This window comes from Theropithecus gelada, chromosome 6, assembly GCF_003255815.1.
Source record: "Theropithecus gelada isolate Dixy chromosome 6, Tgel_1.0, whole genome shotgun sequence".
Classification (NCBI taxonomy): domain Eukaryota; kingdom Metazoa; phylum Chordata; class Mammalia; order Primates; family Cercopithecidae; genus Theropithecus; species Theropithecus gelada.
The window spans coordinates 126,813,721-126,823,256 of record NC_037673.1 but is presented as its reverse complement, the minus strand read 5'-3'; the positions used below and the strand labels follow the sequence as shown (position 1 = coordinate 126,823,256).

The window sequence follows — 9,536 nt, the reverse complement described above, 5'->3', positions numbered from 1 at the left end:
ATTTCCCTTGATAAAGATACAAAATACTATTTTTTTGTATTATGGTCTATATGTTCCTATACAAGTGCATGCTTCATAAGAAAGATGTAGAAATACAAGATCAATGAGAAAAATATATAAACTCTTTGCTATAAACAGGATATTAGATAGATTCCTTGACCTTCACATAATAAAATGTAGTGCTTGGTTGTAATAACTGAAGACATATTCCTAGACTCAGTTATTGTTATTTATTTAAAAAATTATTTTCCTTTGGCAGAACGTTTTTAAGTTATTTTGGAAACAGAAGATAAAAGAGTGACAAAAAGAATACTTAAATGCAAAGGAGGTATTTTAAAACAAATTGGTTTTTTTCTTTTTTAAAAATTATACTTTAAGTTCTGGGATACATGCGCAGAATATGCAGGTTTATTACATAGATATACATGTGCCATGGCGGTTTGCTGCACCTGTTAACCTGTCATCTTTGTTAGGTATTTCTCCTAATGCTATCCCTCCCTTTGCCCCCACACCCCAAAAGGCCCTGGTATGTAATGTTCCTCTCCCTGTGTCCATGTGTTCTCGTTGTTCAATTCCCACTTATGAATGAGAATATGCAGTGTTTTGTTTTCCGTTCCTTTGTTAGTTTACTAAGGATGATGGTTTAGAGCTTCATCCATGTCCCTGCAAAGCACATGAACTCATCCTTTTTTATGGCTGCATAGTATTCCATGGTGCGTATGTGCCGCATTTTCTTTATCCAGTCTATAATTGATGGGCAGTTGGGTTGGTTCCAAGCCTTTGCTATTGTGAATAGTACTACAATAAAGATATGTGTGCATGTGTCTTTATAGTGGAATGATTTATACTCCTTTGGATATATACCAAGTAAGGGGATTGCTGGATCAAATAGTATTTCTGGTTCTAGATCCTTGAAGAATCACCACACTGTCTTCTACAATGGTTGAACTAATTTACACTCCCACCAACAGTGTAAAAGTGTTCCTATTTCTCCACATCCTCTCCAGCAGCTGTTGTTTCCTGACTTTTTAATGATTGCTATTCTAACTGGCATGAGATGGTATCTCATTGTGTTTTTGATTTGCGTTTCTCTAATGACCAGTGATGATGAGCTTTTTTTCATATGTTTTTTGGCCACATAAATGTCTTCTTTTGAGAAGTGTCTGTTCATATCATTTGCCCACTTTTTGATGGGATTGTTTGTTTTATTCTTGTAAATTTGTTAAAGTTCTTTGTAGATTCTGGATATTAGTCCTTTGTCAGATGGATAGACTGCAAAATTTTTCTCCCATTCTGTAGGTTGCCTGTTCACACTGATGATAGTTTCTTTTACTGTTCAGAAGCTCTTTGGTTTAATTAGATCATATTTGTCAATTTTGGCTTTTGTTGCCATTGCTTTTGGTGTTTTAGTCATGAAGTCTTTGCCCATGCCTATGTCCTGAATGGTATTGCCTAGTTTTCTTCTAGAGTTTTTATGGTATTAGGCCTTATGTTTAGTCTTTAATCCATCTTTAGTTAGTTTTTATATAAGGTGTAAGGAAGGGTCCAGTTTCAGTTTTCTGCATATAGCTAGCCAATTTTCCCAACACCGTTTATTAAATAGGGAATCCTTTCCCCATTGCTCAATTTTGTCAGGTTTGTCAAAGATCAGATGGTTGTAGCTTTGTGACATTATTTATGAGGACTCTGTTCTGTTCCATTGGTTTATATATCTGTTTTGGTACCAGTACCATGCTGTTTTGGTTACTGTAGCCTTGGAGTATAGTTTGAAGTCAAGTAGCATGATGCCTCCAGCTTTGTTCTTTTTGCTTAGGATTGTGTTGGCTATATAGGCTCTTTTTTGGTTCCATGTGAAATTTAAAGTAGTTTTTTTTTTTTTTTTAATTCTGTGAAGAAGTCAATGGTAGCTTAATGCGAAGAGCATTGAATCTATAAATCACTTTGGACAGTATGGCCATTTTCACAATGTTGATTCTTCCTACTCATGAGCATAGAATTTTTTTTCCATTTGTTTGTGTCTTCTCTTATTTCCTTGAGCACTGGTTTGTAGTTCTCCTTGAAGAGGTCCTTCACATCCCTTGTAAGTTGGATATCTAGGTATTTATACTCTTTGTAGCAATTATGAATGGGAGTTCACTCATGATTTGGCTCTCTGTTTGTCTGTTATTGGTGTATAGGAATGCTTGTGATTTTTGCACATTGATTTTGTATCCTGAGACTTTGCTGAAGTTGCTTATCAGCTTAAGCAGTTTTTGGACTGAGAAGATGAGATTTCTTAAATATGCAATCATGTCATCTGCAAACAGAGACACTTTGACTTCCTCTCTTCCTATTTGAATACTTTATTTCTTGGCCTTGCCTGATTGCCCTGACCAGAACGTCCAATACTATGTTGAATAGGAGTGGCGAGAGAGGACATCCTTGTCTTGTGCTGGTTTTCAAAGGGAATGCTTTCAGCTTTTGCCCGTTCAGTATGATATTGGCTGTGCGTTTGTCATAAATAGCTCATTATTTTGAGATACGTTTCATCAATACCTAGTTTATTGAATGTTTTTGGCATGAAGGGGTGTTGAATTTTGTTGAAGGCCTTTTCTGCATCTATTGAGATAATCATGTGGTTTTTGTCATTGGTTCTGTTTATGTGATAGATTACATTTATTGATTTGTGTATGCTGAACCAGCCTTGCATCCCAGGGATGAAGCCAACTTGTTCGTGGTGGATAAGCCTTTTGATGTGCTGCTGGATTCGGTTTGCCGGTATTTCACTGAGGATTTTTGCATCAATGTTCATCAGGGATATTGGCCTGAAATTTTCTTTTTTTGTTGTGTTTCTGCCAGGTCTTAATATCAGGATGATGCTGGTAAAATGAATTAGGGAGGAGTCCCTGTGTTTCTATTTTTTGGAATAGTTTCAGGAAGAATGGTACCAGCTTCTCTTTGTACCTCTGGTAGAATTTGGCTGTGAATCCGTCTGGTCCTGGGCTTTTTCTGGTTGGTAGGCTATTAATTACTCCCTCAATTTCAGAACTTGTTATTGGTCTATTCAGGGATTCGACTTCTTCCTGGTTTATTCTTGGGAGGGTGTATGTGTCCAGGAATTTATCCATTTCTTCTAGATTTTCTAGTTTACTTACACAGAGGTGTTTATAGTATTCTGTGATGGTAGTTTGTATTTCTGTGAGATCAGTGGTTATATCCCCTTTATCATTTTTTATTGTGTCTATTTGGTTCTTCTCTCTTTTCTTCTTTCTTAGTCTGGCTAGCGGTCTAACTATTTTGTTAATCTTTTCAAAACACCAACTCCTGGATTCATTGATTTTTTGAAGGATTTTTTTGTGTCTCTGTGTCTTTCAGGTCTGCTCTGATCTTAGTTATTTCTTGTCTTCTGCTAGCTTTCGAATTTGCTTGCTCTTGCTTCTCTAATTCTTTTGTGATGTTAGGGTATTGATTTTAGATCTTTCTTGCTTTCTCATGTGAGCATTTAGTGCTATAAATTTCCCTCTAAACACTGCGTTAGCTGTGTCCCAGAGATCTGGTACATTGTGTCTTTGTTCTCATTGGTTTCAAAGAACTTACTTGTTTCTGCCTTAATTTCGTTATTTACCCAGTATTCATTCAGGAGTAGGTTGTTCAGTTTCCGTTTAGTTGTGCAGTTTTAAAACAAATTGTTTTAGATGTGCCTAGAGAATTATGACTATATGGTCTATGATACTACACTTTGTAGTAGAACACTCGTAATGAAAAAAGTAATCATTATTTCCACCAAAGACCCCTCCTAATTTTTGCATTAACAAAATTTTCAAATTAAAGCCAAAAATTAATACAATTATCCTTGAAAAGGTATTTTTTACAAAGCTCTCAAATTTTTGCCTTTTTATATATATTTTTCATGTTTTACTTTTTAATTGTATTTTTCCCAAGAAAATATACCAATATTTCATTTTTAAATCAAAGCTAAATTTTATGTGTTTTATCTACATATTTATGTGTATACAATCTACATATTTTTATATTAATGTATTTAATACATTCATTTTATAATTATAACGGACATTTTCATGATTCTGTCTGAGTTTTAGTTGTTGATTTTTACTGCATTTTGGCTTTTTCCTCTATAAGCTATTTTTGTTTTTATTGCTCTAATTATTCAGAAAATATTCTTGTCTTTTCATGCTTAGTGGTTGGCTTTATCTTTTTTAAGAAAAATAGGTTTCACTAGTTAACAACATAAAGAATAACTATCCATTTATATTTTATTTAAATAAAAGGCATGATTTTATTTGGCCTCACCCACTTCACTCTACATTTTGATTTTTAAAATCTGGGATTTTATACACAGGTAAGTATTATATTTTATCATTATTTTCTTTATATTATGTTTTAAAAACATTTAGACAGTAATCATTTAGATGAAATTTTTATTTACTAGGTTTTGTTACTAGGTTTTAAAATTCTTGTCCAGATCCCAATTTAAAGGATGCTACTGTTGGTTTTTCATCCCTGAAGCCCACATCTCTCCAAGAGGTAGTGGAAATATTTTATTTCTTCTTTGTTTGAATTCTACAGCCTCTTTGTGATTTGATTAGTGAAGATCCCTTTGATATCTTTTAGATAATTAAATCTAAACTGAATTTGTAGAACTCTAATAATGTTGCATATATATGTCCATTTTCATGAATGTTACAATGGGAAATAAAGATGACAATTCAAACTTTATTAGTAACTAACTGGTACTGATTCCTAGAAATTTGTACTTTTATATGGAATAGCTTAAAATATCCTGGAAGAATCATTATGAGAAAATACTTTGAAAATAAATTTAAAAAACCCCTCAACTACAATAAAAATAGTATTGTGTTTTCACTATTAACTTTACTCTTACTTCAAATAACACAACTGTTTTTGATCACATTATTTTAAGTAATAGATTACCTTTAAGGTAAAATCTGCCTATTAGGAAAATTTTAGGGTCCATTTTTCTTCCTTCAATATTAAACAACTTAAGGAATATACTTGAGAAGTTACTTCCTGAAAAATAACAAACATTGCTGTGTTTTGAATTATCTTTGATAATTGTATCAACACATAAATTGTATCAACATTTGGTATAATACTATGAGTACAGTTGATTTGAGAATCGTATTATTTAAAAGGCCAAAATTTTCAATATGAATTTTGGAGCTATATATAATAAATTTGAACTGTGGTGAACATATTGTCAGGTTTCTAAGAATACAGCCGCTAAACAACAAACTAAAACCTAGTAAAAAGATAGTCTAGAGGAATAGCTCCATAACTAAAACAGGAAAAATATTTTCCTAAACTATAACTTAATATGTTTCTTTTAAGCATAGAAATCCTAGTTCCTGATCTTTTTCTTTGTAGCTAGGCAGCATTGATGCTGTGCAGTGGTTTAATTCTTTTCGAATGTTACTTTGAGGTTGGATACAGAGAGCAGTTCTCTGAGCAGTGGGTTCCTTTTATAGATACTTTCAAATAAAGGCAGTTGAGTGTATCTGTTGAATGACCCATGTGCCTACTGGGCAAGTTAGGGAGGATCTAGAAAATCAACAAATATCACTAAGACAAAAAACAAAAGCAAAAACAAAACAAATAACAAAAACATACAAAAAACTTCTTTTTACATGAGTGATTAAATTTTAAAAAATATTTTTCTCATTTAAAACCATTATTTCAGATGTGCAGAGAATGGAAATATAAAGAAAAAAATTTTGAGGAATTGGTAAAAATAGGTATTTTTCATCATGAGGAGTTATACTAGAATCTGCAGTTAAAATAAGATCTAGATAAATTCCCAGTTCGTCAGTGTTCTTCTCAGCTACCAGTTGTCTGTGCTTCAAGCATCCTGAGAGCTGGGTGATTTCTACCCACATTCAGTGTGAAAGAGTACTCATCATGCCCTTTACTTCCAATTTAGAAATCACCTTGTTTATACTTAATATACTGTCCATGTTCAGGAGAATGACATGAACAGGAAATTATAAGAGAACTGAGTATTTGAGAATCAATTACATTTTCCACAGATCTTGTACTGTGAATTTTCTTTAAAGAGAACAAAAGCTAAAAGCTAGCGGGTAATACTGAAAAGTTAGAAATCTGTTAGAAATAAAGTTAGAAATCATTAGGACACTAATGATAATGCCACTTAAATACTTCTTTTTTTAAATTTTTATTTATTTATTTATTTATTTTTTGAGACGGAGTCTCGCTCTGTGACCAGGCCGGAGTGCAGTGGCGTGATCTCGGCTCACTGCAAACTCCACCTCCCGGATTCAAGCAATTCTCCTGCCTCAGCCTCCCGAGTAGCTGAGACTACAGGCCTGTGCCACCACGCCCAGCTAATTTTTGTATTTTCAGTAGAGATGGGGTTTCACTATGTTGACCAGGATGGTCTCTATCTCTTGACCTCAGGGGATCTACCCGCCTCGGCCTCCCAAAGTGCTGGGATTACAGGCGTGAGCCACCATGTCTGGCCTAAATACTCATTTTCTTATGATGTATGTGACGAATACACACACACACACACACACACAATTTTCCAAGCATTGTATCTTGTCATTACTCTCAGTGAACAGTTAAGCTCTCTCAAATCTCAACACTTTGAGCTTCCAAAATGATTTATTGCTATTAAATGGAGATATAACAGTAAGAAGTGGTCTGTATACTTTATTTATATAGATTTCAGTCTATAATAGGCAGCAGAGCCCAGATTTTGAAGAGATTATAAAGTTTCTCAGGAAATCCAGGCCTATTGAAGATAAGTACAAAGCCACATGCATTATTCTTGTTTTTGCTTTATTTTAAAATCTTATTTATACTAGGATTTCAGAAAACCAAAATTTGATTGGCAATAGAATTGTGTTTTTATGCCAGTTTCTTAAATTAAGGGAAAAAAAGAAGTAGCAATAAGATTGTGGATTTCATCCCAGCACTTTGGGAGGCCGAGACGGGCGGATCACGAGGTCAGGAGATCGAGACCATCCTGGCTAACACGGTGAAACCCCGTCTCTACTAAGAAATACAAAAAACTAGCCGGGCGAGGTGGCGGGCGCCTGTAGTCCCAGCTACTCGGGAGGCTGAGGCCGGAGAATGGCGTGAACCCGGGAGGCGGAGCTTGCAGTGAGCTGAGATCCGGCCACTGCACTCCAGCCTGGGCTACAGAGCGAGACTCCGTCTCAAAAAAAAAAAAAAAAAAAAAAGATTGTGGATTTCAGTATGTCATCAGAGTCAAAGTCTAGGAAGCTTAAGTTGTAGGAACTTGGAAATTCTTTGATTACACATGGTTTCTGAGGAATGTGTATCATTCTCCATGTAGTGCCTTAATTCCCATATTATAGAGCTTCTCGTTTTCACTTGTATAAATATTTAGGTTAGATGAAATAATGACAAACATCAGTAACAATTAAGTAACAGGTAGTATTATTTATATTGCATATACAATTTAAGGAAGTAACATGAACAAAATTGGGCCTAAATCATAAAGAAATTTAATGTAAAGCATCCTTGAAAAATTCCATGGCTGTGTTAATCACCCAAGAATCAATACCCTTTGATGAATTCACTATGTGACTCTGGAAAAATGGGAGATAACAATGACCTTTAACCTAAAATCTGGGTACCTGATGAAACCTGTCATCTTTAATTTTGCATAATAACTTATTTTGCATTATTTTTTTGTGGTGTAATACTGTCCAAATGTAAATACTTGGCATTCTATTTTGTCCATATATCCCTCTCTAGTACTCACTCAACACATATCCAGTTCTTTATCTGTTCTACTTCCTTCTACATCACAATATGTTGAAAATTTTTCACGAGAAAAGTACATTTTTCTCAAAACCATCAATTTTTACACGTCCTCACCCATGTTCTTCTGTGCAAACATCTATCGAGAGAGTAAGGGGTGAGTCTTGCTATCAAACCACTTGGGGCTCTTTGCTCTGGAGATTAGCCTTTAGTTTCAAGGTGCATGACTATTTTCCTCAGTAAAGCTCAATGGGCTCAGACATAAATGGATTGAATGAATTCACAGATTACCTTAGCTGTTCCCTCTCATATTCTCTTTCCAGACCATATGTATCAATGATGTTCACATGAGAATGTATGGACCTTGACTTTATGAAATAATTTAATATATGGAAATACAGGTAAGGCATATAATGGAAGCCAAGAAACTCTTCAGCACTTAAGGTCTAGGTTACGTTTTGGAATTACGTTTTTATCGCTTTTACAAATTAAGGCAAAAGTAACAGAATTCGAGTGAATAAGTATGGATTACAACACATGAATAGAATTAAACAGTAGAAAGCTTTTGGAGTTGTGAGTTGGGGGAAAATTCTATCATTCATCTGTGTTAAGAAAAACTGGTACACTGAAATGAGTTTATGGAACTGCCAATGTCTGCAAATCTAAGTACACTGCACGTAAAAAGTATGGCTAGCTAAAACACATTATTATTATCATTTAGGATTTTTTCTATATTAATATCATCATAAGAAAACAAATAATTCATCAGATACATTGAATCAGAGTTATGTGTTAAACTGAAATTTTATTAAATATTTCATTAAATTGGATAACGGCATTAGTGTAAGAAAAAAACTTGTTAAAAAATAACTCATTAAAGTTGGATTAAAATATGATGGCTTATTTATAGTATTTTTTTTTTCAGATGGAGTATTCCTCTGTCACCCAGGCTGGAGTGCAGTGGTGCAATCTCAGCTCACTGCAACCTCCACCTCCCGAGTTCAAGCAATTCTCCTGCCTCAGCCTCCCGAGTAGCTGGGGCTAGAGGTCCATGCCACTACGCCTGGCTAATGTTTGTATTTTTAACAGAGACGGGGTTTCACCTCGTTGGTCAGGCTGGTTTCGAACTCCTGACCTCTGCTGATCCACCCACCTCGGCCTCCCAAAGTGCTGGGATTACAGGCGTACAGGCGTGAGCCACAGAGCCTGACCTATGGCATTTTTTAATTATGTAAAATAAAGTAAAACTTATATAAAAATCACCTAAATTTTTCTTTGAAAATTTAAAGTAGTAGACTACAAAGAGACATGAAGTAGTGTTACAGCTCTTTTATAATTTGTCTAGCAGGTTTTCTGTTTTTTAGCAGAAACCCTCCGCAGCCAATACACACACAAAGACAATGTGACTAATCCTCTCAGAGAGCTCTCTCAAGTTTATAGAATAAATCTCTCTCTTTACATGCACTCTTTTTCTTCTAAATTTTTCTCATTTGAGCTTCTTAGAAGTTCTATATTTGCTATTTATCATTCTATTTAAATTTCTCTATAAAGTCATCCAAATTCTCAAATTCATAAACACAAAGGAAAATGTTTCAGATCCTCTTGGTTGACCACTAGGTGACATTTCACACCATTCATCACTTCTTCCTTCCCATAAACCTTTCCTCCCTCAGTTTCGTGACTCTCTCGGGGCTCCCCTGCTCCTCGGCTGCTCCTCAGCTTGTTGTTCATGTGATGCTGATCCCCAGGCCTTCTGCTTTCTGTTTGTC

General features: G+C 34.8%; 1 non-coding gene across 1 annotated transcript; it reads left to right on the top strand.

The window, feature by feature from the left end:
• The first annotated feature begins 9,081 nt into the window (after positions 1-9,081).
• On the top strand, positions 9,082-9,143 carry LOC112627233. Its single transcript, XR_003120084.1, has one exon. It is a non-coding gene; the product is annotated as a U7 small nuclear RNA (small nuclear RNA).
• The last annotated feature ends 393 nt before the right edge of the window (positions 9,144-9,536 follow it).